Raw genomic sequence first — 11,643 nt, forward strand, 5'->3', positions numbered from 1 at the left:
TTCTAGATTATGACAAGTGGCTTCATGTACAAATGAGGACATTTAGCTATGTGGTTCCTCTGCAGACCAGGTTTTAGGTGTTTCTAAAACTTATAGGCATATCAGGGGTAATTTGTTGGTTGCTTATTCCAGCACATTTGTTGGTCTAGACTGAAAAATCTCAGTGGTCACTGGATGAATTGCCAATGATTTGTTTTAAAGACATTCATAAGGCCAGAGGAAGTGTAATGACTTTGGTGATCCTGTGACTTTTTGTTTAACACCACTAGTAGGTCAAACTTTTTAACCTTCCTCAGTACTGTAGTTTATGAGCAAATACCTGCTAGTGGCATTTCTATTGGCCTTACTTGTACTTTTACTTCTCATCTTTAGTGCTATTTGGCAAATGTCAGCATGCTAACCAACTAAATATAAGCTAAATAAGACATGTTAGCATTGTCACTGCAGTTTAGCTGTAGCTGAAGTTTATATCACCTATTCTCTCCCTTTGTTTTGGATATATCTTCATTCATTTTAGAGATTGGACTTATTTTAATATGACAAAATGGTCTCCATTATGAGCCATAACCGCAATCTAACAGTTGCAATTTTCTATTAGCAATCATTCCTTAGAGAATTATAATTGATATGTTTGAAAAATCTGGATATGACCTGAAAGAAAATGTCCCATATGAAAATGAAGTCATGTGCATATTAAGTTTGATATTCATTCTAGGCTCGTTCTGCCCTTTTACAAGTGTGTAGTGTTTAAATGATAAACATTATTTTCCCCTAGGGGGAAGTTTCATTTTAGTCAAAAGCAAAAAGGTCACAATTAACATTTTGTTAATGTTTTTATGATCCCCAGGAAGAATAGCGTTAGCCATGAAAATAAATAGACACACTAAAATACAGATAACATACATACACCAATTCAAAGACATGCAAAACAGGACACTTGTCGTGAGCACATCAGTCACTATCATCACCATATAACTAAAATAAATTACAGTTCAATTTATTCATAAATTAATATCACAAATGTTGAAGATCAGTTAGTTATGCTTAGTCTGATCTTTGTCTTTCTACGAAATCAAATCAGACTTGTTACATGACAGTCAGGATTCAACCATTGCCTTTGCTTTAAGTTTGGTCATAGCCATTATCATGCATGTAAATATAATTACATAGTTTTTTTTTTAATATGTGGATTTGTGAAATTTTATATTTTATAAATTTAAGCACAGAATAAATAAATTAATTTGTGTAAACAGGAAGTCTGACTTAGAAAGTTTGAATTTATCTTCCTCTTATTTTATCTCAGTGAGATTTTTACTGTATGCAACAGTAAATCCTATACCTTCCACACATCAGAGGATGTTTTAGGCATTCAACCCAACATCTCCACTGCAAAGAGAAGGTGACATATCAAACATCTAGAGGACATCACATAAACTGCAATACTTTCTCTCCTGCTGCCTACTGAGCTGATTTCCTTTGTTCTTAAGCTCAGAAAGGCTTTCAGTCGATGCGGGACCACATTTAAACACCTGTGAATACCTGTGGTTATAAGATCGATCTCAGTGGCAGGAGGGGAAGCCCAGATTTGTGGGTTAGGAATTGGATTGAAGAGATGTCTAAGAGGCCCAGTGGGATATTGAAGCCTCTGAGTGATTAAGGGATGTGAAAGGCTCCATGCCCTTCAAAAGTATTTTGTAACTACAGGTCTGCACACACTATTCTTTGAGAAAACCATAGCCATTTATGTATTAATCCATAACAGAATGATACAATGACAAAACTGCACTTAAAACAGACTCAAGTAGTTGTCTGTGTTAAAATTCTTGGTTTTAAGCCAGATTTTTAGGATGGCTCAGCAGTCTGCACAATCCTGTATATAGTCTGCTTATACAAACCCAAATAGCTGTGCAAGGAAAAACTATATTAAATGATGAAAGACTGCTATGCCAACTCTTTATTACTTTTTTACTCTAAAGCAAAATGTCCTGATGAGGATTATTCTCAAGTCCAGTTTGATACTGAGACCCATGTATCACTTGTGCAGGGGAGATGTTAAAGATGTGACACGATAACAATGACAACTCAGCAGCTCACAGCACACTAGATTTAAGTCAAGTAAGGGGCTTTACAGCTGAGTTCATCCAATAAATCCTGGTCCTGCTAATGCCTGGTAAATTATTGGTATCAGAGCCTGTGTTGGTTGTCTATTGGTTGGTTGTTTTACATTTTGTGCAGACATTCATGGTCTCCAGAGGATGAGTTTTCATACGGCCAAAAGCAGGTCAGTGTTTTTACACATTTCAACAGTCCCTTGACAGGTTGACACAAATTTTTCTACAGTTCCCACCACAGTGATCCGCTGACATTTCCTTTCATACTATTATGAAGTTACCATTTGTGATTTTAAAAGAAAAGTCTCAATAACTATTGAAAGGAGTGTCACAAAATTTGATAATTATTCATATCACATCCATCTCAGGATAAACTGTAAAACTCTGGGGATCATTTTTTATCTAGCACCCTTATCAAGTTGAGATTTTGATTTGTCCAATGATCTTTTGTTTGAACAAGCGATATTCTCATCATCTTCTGCTGCACTTTGTGTACAAAGCATTAACATTTAATTTAAAGTATAGCCTCACAGAGATGCTAGCAAGACTTCTTGGTCTTTGCCAAAAAATGATTTAGCTTCACTTTAATGACATTTTTTCATCTCTCTCTTTTTGTAGTCTAACTTAATTCATTTTATCACCTTCTCGTCTGCCATCCCTCCTCTTATGGCTTATTAAGGTCATTAAAGTTTAGAGGCTAATTTGAGTCAATGTGTCTTTTTGTTTCCTCCCAGCTATTTTATCTCCACCCCATTACCTTTTCACTTAACCTGATTAACCTTACTTGTCCTCAAATTGTCTTCAACAAGTGAAACACGTAATGATAATCTGTGTAAAAATAGCACTTTTTTTGTCATTCAACCATCACACTTGAACGTTTTATTTTATTTAATTGTATTGTATTTTATTTAAGACTTAATGGCCTTATGCTGTCAAATAACACAAATGCTCCTTATAAGAAAAGGCAGAGCAGGCTGTACTTGCTGAGGAGACTGAGGTTTTTCGGTGTACAGGGGACCCTCCTGAAAACCTTTGTTGACACTGTGGTGGCATCAGTTATTTTTTTCTGGAATGGTCTACTGAGGCAGCAGCATCTCGACTGCAGATAGGAAAAGACCGAACAAACTGATCAAGAAGGCCAGGTCTGTACTGAGATGTCCCTTACACCGAGTGCAGGGAGTGGGACAGAGGAGGATGTTGGCCAAGTTAACATCCTGCTGGAGAGTGACTCTCTACCTATGCATGAAACTCAGGCAGCACTGGGCAGTGCTGTCAGTGACAGACTGCTCCCTCCCAAGCGTGTGACGGAGCGCTACCACAGGTCCTTCCTTCATGCTTCTGTCAGACTGTACAACCAGCACTGCTCCTAGTAGACCCACAGCAGATCTCACACTCTGATAGACTGTAAAAATGTAAAATATACAATATACCAGAGTGCAATATTGTCACGAGTTTACTTTGTTATTCAATTTTTAAATAGATTTTAATTGTAAATACTTTTGTTTTTAATTTTTCTCTTCTGCTTCAATTTTTTTTATTTTGTACCTTACTTGCTGCTATGACTATGTGAATTTCCACACTGTGGGAAAAATAAAGGTTCTTATATTCTTATCTTAAATGTTATTATACATTGCATTTGAAACCATCTATTATTACTACATACAACTATAACCTAAAATGCTGAAAATTAAACATTTTTCTCACAGTTTCTCTTCATGCCAAAGCAAAAAAAAAAAAAAAAGTGCTTCCTAGTCGTGGAAGTTGATATGAAGATCACCTGACAAGGGTTTCCCTTGCCTTTTACCAAACACAACGCTTCATTGCAGACCTGACACTGCATGCTCAAAACAGGTACAATAGAATACACTGGATAGATGGATGCTGTGAAACGCTAAAGTGCAGCTAATTTTGAACTTGAAGCTCATTGTTATTTCTGACCAGTGATGGACAGACAAGTGGACGATTTGAGAAAAGGAAAGAAAAGAATTTATTGCATACAGAAACATAATTATTGTTTCTAGTCTGTTTCAGATGACTCTTCACAGTTTTGTCACATTTAGTTCCTGAGCTAATTTGAGCTACCTCTTATTTTAAAAGACTCAAGATGCATCAGTTACCTTGAACAAGTGTGACTTGTGTCTTTACAAATGAAGAACTTGTAATCACCTTTGTGAAAATGTTTCTCTGCTTGAGAACTGATATGTTGGTGTTTTGTGATTGAAGAGGAGCTCATTTGACACACAAGTCTGGCAAAATAATTGTTCAATTCCTCATGGTGTGACTAAAATCTCCAAGCACCTTTTAATAATAAATTTATTATTCATGAGGATAATTGAACTACTTCTGTAGAACCATTTAGTCACCTGCATTATTCATTCCAACTAGCTGTGCATAATGAATGTGGCAAAGCAGCAAAATAGTCTGTTTATGTTTTCACACTTGGGCGTTGACGTTATTGTCCCTAAGGCTCTGACATTCATGTTTCTTTGCTTGTTGATATATCTACTGTCACACATTAAAAACTAATCTGACATTTCTTCGTTTTTTATGTATAAGTTCAAGACGTATTATAAAAGCAAAACATGCAAAAGTTGTTGTTAGGGCATCTGCTCATATATAAATACATGAAAAATGTCTGCATGTATGTGCACCTATAGCCAGTTCTGCTGCACCCACAGTATGTGTGTGTGTGTGTGTGTGTGTGTGTCTATGCAGCATGAAATTAGACACAACAGTCCAAAGAAAAAGACCCTCTGAGACATGAGACAATTAAACATTAATTTCAGGTCCACGGTCTGTAGTTCAGTTAATGTTCAGCCATGATTCTCCTTATTGGCCCAACAAGTTCAAGTCTTCTGGTGCTTGTTAACAAGAAAATAGTGCTGGACATGAATGAATCAGCCATTTTGCCTTTCCAGTAACTTGTTATCTATGGTTTGATTTGCATGTAAAGATGTGGAATGTTAATAGCATTTAATAGCCTTACTGGATTTCCAAAGAACCATTTAAAGTAGGTCTGTTATAAGATTTATTAAATATAACTTTAATATATTGAATTCCCAAAGTCTTATTCCCCAAATATAATACTTATTGATTTCAGGGCGAAAAAGGCCTCATTCAGTCCAGCTTTGATATTCTGGGCAGCAGCCACCTGTCACAACACTGTGATCCACCCCCAGAAAAGAGAAATATGAACACACAAACACCACCACTCTGTCTTAACAGCATCAACACTATTGAGTCTGTGCACTTCCAGAATCAAGGGCAGAGAAAAGAAACAGTCTTCGAACCAATACTGTATTTGCAGGTGCTCTTTGGAGAAACACGGATAGGAGAAACATTTATTAAGAAAGAAGATTTGAAAAGACCTTTGACACATTCCTTAAGATTAGTCCACTCTTCTTTTGTTTTATATACTGTAAATAGCTATTCCATTTCAATTCATTTTTGACTGTCCAGTGTTGATACATAACCCAGATTTGTTTTATATTTGAATCGTTGTTAAAGGAAAATTCAAACCATACCTTTTTGTCCTATCAGAACTGCTATGCTGCTGTTGTGTCCAGATCAAGTACTTTGCTACTGTGACCAAAATAAATGGTCAAATCTCCAAATACAAATTGCTATGACGCATAATTATGCTTTGGTAATTTGTCAGTTTATCCAGTGTTAAAATAAAAACTAAAACTAAAGAAAAGGAAAGAATACTCACATGCCCACATGTAAATTGAAAACAGTAACAGTTGTTATAATTATTACACGTGGCCATACTGGCCACAATAAGAACCGTTTTCTAAGTAATTGCAGTGTGAGTGAAGGGGGCTGGCTTTGCTCTGAGCAGAAGTGCTATTAAGTTCAGCCAGTGCTCATATGAGACTTCAGTACTCTTGCTTGTGTGATGTCTAAACCTTTTTTGTGTCAATTTGACTGTAACTTAATAACAGAGAAACAAAAACATATCTAATAAAGTATAACATCAGGATAGTTAATCAAAATGCAGACAATAGACACAGTTTATAATGAAAATTAGAAAACAAAGCTGTGTACAGTCTTTAATCCTGCAAACGGTCATGATTCAAGACATGAAGACATAAAGATTCAGGTACTAATAAATGAATCTAAGTCTGTACACATTATGTTCTTGTACTGTCATAATTATAGCATGCAGGGATTTGCCTGCATCTGTGTGACTGCGACTGTGTACACTGTAGTGACAGCAGTAAATACTCTCCTTTCTCCTCTGTCTCTTTTCCTCTGGGTCGTGGGTCTTGAAAATGTATGCTATGGGTCTTGAGTGCTGAGTGCACTTGTAAGTTTCACAAGAACATCAAAACACAATCAAGTTGTGTGGATCCCTGAGGTTTGAGGCTGGAAACAAGCACTTAGGAAAGAGGGGATTAAGGGGAGAGAGAAAGAGAGGGACTTCAGAAATGGGGAGATGAAGGCATAAAGCAGGGCAGAAGGAGAATGTGTATTTAGAAAACTGATGATTGGAAGTGTTGGAACAAGCTACTTTCTATAATTTAATATTGTTGAAATCAGGTGATAATATATTTAATAGACAACCCAGATTTGTTGGCATCACATTGTTCATATCAGTTATTATAGAAATTTTATGACTAATTGATTCCCTCATACATTCATTCTGAAGTTTTCCCTCCTCTGTCATTAAGTACTGAGTTCACTGAATCGATTCAAAGCGCAGCTCCAAACCAGCAACCTCTTAAATTACTGATGTCACAATTCACTGCTGTTGAGTGAACTCTGACAGACAGAGAGGGGGAGTAAGGGAAAATTAAAAGTCTTTCTTTTTTAACACTATCAAGAAACCCCACTCCGTTTTGTTCACTTTTGAAGTCTGAGTGTGAGGAATAGTAATTGAGCCATCAGTCCAGGAAAGAAAGAGAGATAGACAGCAGGGAAAAGGAGAAGGAGAAGGGTGAAAAGGCAACCTAAGACATAAGACATCCATGGTATTTTGTTCATTTGCATCTACATTTTTTTTCGAAACAAACATCTGGGGGAAAGCAGTCATGCTAAGATTATTACTGATTGTAATTCATGTGTGCAAAATCTTCGATGTGACTGTGACCACTTGGTCAAACTTAGGGAAAACTGACTTCAGTGTGGGCTGTATGATGGTATAATGAATATCTTTTTAACAATTTTCAGACATTTTAATGGGATTAATGGATGAATTTGGAAAACAATCAGCTAAAATCTATCATGAAAATATTTCTTACAGTTGAGGAAAAAACAGCTTATAAAACTTGCTGTAAAAATGCTGTTGTGTTTGTTGGCTCTGCTATTTTTTCTCTGAATGGCAGGTCAACATGACCTTCAGTTGTCCTTGGCTAAAATTATGCAACCCTACTGAAATTAAGTTTTATTATTTTGTTAACCCTTAGGAGTCTACCGCCATGCTGGCATGATCAAATCACATGACATTCCACTAGACTTCTAAGAGTTAATTTTTAAACATATATCCATGTGCTGACAACTCTCAACAGAACAAAATGCACAAAAGAAACACACAAACACACACAAATTAACCTCCATTATATGCTCTTACCCATTCACATAGAGCTGTTCATAACTATATACATACACCAATTAAATAGTAGGCTTGTGCACATGCAGTATACTGTACATACAGTTTGTGTATGTACAATAATTGTATGGTTTTCATCTGCAAGAATATCTCAAATATCTTCAATAAAGACCCTCTTCTTATCAGTCAGTTAGTGGCTTTAACTGAGCAATACATGATCAACGCATTATGATATTAATTGACTGATCCTTGCAATTTCTAACACTGTAATTGAAGGGGAATGCTATGATTTTACACACCCAGAGGGACCTACACAACATTTGTCAGGCTGTCTCGAGTGATGTCAATTGAGTCAACATCGGTTGTGGCTGATGACTGCAAATCTAAAAAAAAAAATATCTAGGAGTGTTGAGTTATTTGAGTTTATCAGACTTAAGATGTCTTTTGTCTAACCAATGATAGATCATTTGTTACTACCTTCAAACACAACCCACGGTACTGTTCCAGTGTGGACTTTTGTCATCATGGTATCAATAATACACTCGTTCTACAGGAAAGTGCACTGAGCCATTGTTGTCATGGTAACGATAATACAGTTGTTCCACAGGCAAGTGTAACTGGGCCTTTGTAGTCATGGTAACAATAACACAGCCTTTTCACAGACAAGTGCACTGTGCCTTTGTCGCCAGGGTAACAGTAATAAAGCCATTCCTAAGGCAAGTGTACTGGGCTTTTGTCGTCATGGTAACAATAATACAGCCATTCCAAAGGCAATTGTGCTGGGCCTGGTCAAATTGCCAGTTTTCACCAAATTTTCTCCATTTTATGTGTCATAATTACTACTGTCATCAGACGTTGCCTAACATTGAGCCGTTATTGTTAGTCATAATAAATTTCTGCCACAAATGATTTACAGGAAACTCTCAACTCTCTGTTCCCACTGCTCCATTTCTATGTAGGGTTAGTGAAGAATGCTCCACTGATTTAGGATTTCCTCAGCATTTTCAGACTTAAGATGGACATATACTGCCTTTTTTTCACTCTACAAGTTCTGCTTCCTAGTCAAAATCTAGCACCATTATCCAAAATGCAATTCATCCCCTAACAGTTCATTCTGAGTTTTTTCTGAGATTAGTAGTAGTTAATGTTAAAAGGCTGCTACACATGCATGCACATATTTGTAAACAGCACCATATTTAAATATGTTTGTGTTTTGCTTGATTTTAGCTTAGGAAAATGTTAATGTTGCAGAGCATCATTACATAGCTGTTTTGGTAAATCTTCTGCTCGCTACCTATTGTGCTCTCTTTTTTTGTATGTGACACTGGAAAAGCAATCTGTTGTGGTAGGTGGTATTTATCTTAATTTACCTGTTTATTTCATTGCCACAGAGAAATTTGTTTCTTCCCAATATCCTTGAGCAATAATTATTCAAAAGTTAGCTCTACTTAAGGATGCAGTGATGGGTGCAAGGCTATTACGCTATATGTTTTTTTAATTCTACACAGTAATAGCATGGCTTGCATGATAATCATTTTCTATGAAGTTATAACTCAACTTACATATGTTTCTCTTTTCAATATTATTACAGTTTTATCAAATCTTACCTATTGCCACAAAATGATTATTTGCATCAGATTATAACTGGTTAATTTGTGTGTGAATTATCTGGACACTGTGGTTAAGTGGGTTTGTCAATGATGAGGACACTAGTGTAGAGTGTTATTGCTATTACTACAGTTATATCAGTGTATATGAATTTCAAAACTGTTCTTCACCTCATTCAAATTTGTCCAGATCCACATAGTGTGAGTGTGCAAACAGGTTTTGTTCCCAACACTGTAATATCAGTTCCATACACATACATACACACACAGACATACACACAAAGTGGACTTGTGATTCAGGATGTCCTGACCTGCCATTAGACTGTGCAGTGTAGGGAATGATGTCTCAGTAGACCTCCTGCAAAGGCAGAGCAAGAGTTAAGACATTAATAGGCAGAGAAAGCCATACAGCATCACTGTCTACCTCTGTGCAGGGACTGGCAAGATCAAAGACTGCCTCTCCAAGAGAGAGGAGGGGGTTGCAGAAAGACAGTCAGACACAGACATAGAGGAAGGGAGAGAAAAAGTCATCCAGCGACAAGGAGACAGGGAGAATAGTGAGTTCTGAAAGCACAGAAGGAACAGGGAGGCAGGTAAAGAAAAAATTGACAGGGAGGATAAATAGAAGACATTTCCCTTCTGCCACCTGCCTTACTGCTGACTTCAGATTATGTGCTGCATTGGCCTCAGTGTCACCTTCTGTATACCTTGTGAAACCCTTGAAACAAAACAGGCACTGAACTTGTCTTGTCAGCACACTGACTACTGAGTCATGCTAATTGGAAAAAAGCCTGCAGTGAATATGTTCTTATTGCACCAGTGACTAATTTTATAGCCACGGCATGGCTCTGTTGATGGGGATGACTGTCAAGTCAGTCGGTTCAGCGCTGTGGTTCAGAAATATCAGCCATGAAATTCTGAGTCCACCTGAGGGTGAATCCTGAATTTGGAATGATTTTGGTTTGGCTGCTATTTTGGCTTTTTCACATTAACCAGGTTAATGTTTGTGATATTTAGTCAAAAGTTAACAAATGTTAACAAACCTTTTTAACCTTGAGTCTCAGATTTGAAACACACATCCATGTTCCTCCCAGGACTTCAAATGTTATAAGTCATAATATAAAACATTTGAAATACATACAGGAATCTTCTTCTTTAGAAAAGAAATATACTGTGATAGATCAAACTAGCCAAAGTAGCACAGTCAGTTTATTACTGTGGCACAGGTACTCACTGTAGCTTTGTCAGTGCCAGCTTCTAAAGGCAAACTGCCCAACTTTTACTGAAATAAAAATGGTGTGAAAACAGGGAGAAGAGATGGCATTCTGCAATACTTTACAGCCTCACATACTCCACAGTCACTGCCTGAATGTGAATAATAAAGATATTATGTGTAAGTGCTTAAGTGCTTATGTTTAATGTTATGAATAGAGTATTGAATATCCAAATTAAGGATTTTAAAGGTAGGCGCCAAGAAGGCTCCATTATTCCTGAATTATCTCAAATCACTCTGAATTTGTTCTTAATTGTGCCACCCATCTGAATGAATAACATCCCTCACTAATGTTTTTATGACATTTTAAACTGAAAGGATTCCTATGAAATCATTCCGTTTTTATCAGCCCTTCATACCTCTCTCCTCTGACTCCTTTGTTCCCGTTTTTCCTGTGGGTGAAGAATCAATTATTCATGCTTTTCCTTCACTTCAGGGAATCGTCCACTTCAAGGTTTGAAGTCTGGAGCTTTAAGAGAAGTGATGTAAAAATGGAGATGAGTCCACTCAGTGTGGGCACACCTTTTCTGGATGAATATTTTATTATTAGGCACCTGTATTGAAGGGTTCACGCAGGGGTCAAATACGTGTTAACACAGGGCTTCAGAGTGTGTGTTGTGTTAGGTACGATCAAATAGGTTTGCAGTCCATGGTTTGCAGCGCTGCAGGTCTGCCACTGGTCCTCTGGATTACATAAGTATGTGTCACTTTTATGAAATGAAATCTTATATATTTTTGATTTTATTGTGTAAACAGATCTGGAAAAACTGACTTTTCTTTCTTAAAGGCAAATTCGGTTCATTTCAAATAGAACATACACAATAGATTGAGGGCTCACTTATTAAAATGTATATTTTAAAATGGATGCATGATTTTGGAACAAGGTGGAGGCCATAGTGTACAATTCTGCTATACTAACTGCCTATATCTCATTCATTCCATAAGTCCTGTTTTCCCTATGTATGGTTTTTAGTTGCTCTTGTTGTTCACTGTTTTGTTTCTAGAACCACACGCAGTGGGAACAAGTGGAAATGACTGTGAACCACTTGGAGAAGTTACTCTTTAAGCAGCCTGTAGTGTAAACTCACATCCTAAATTGGC

Source organism: Mastacembelus armatus, chromosome 3 (assembly GCF_900324485.2).
Source record: "Mastacembelus armatus chromosome 3, fMasArm1.2, whole genome shotgun sequence".
In the NCBI taxonomy this organism is placed as follows: Eukaryota; Metazoa; Chordata; class Actinopteri; order Synbranchiformes; family Mastacembelidae; genus Mastacembelus; species Mastacembelus armatus.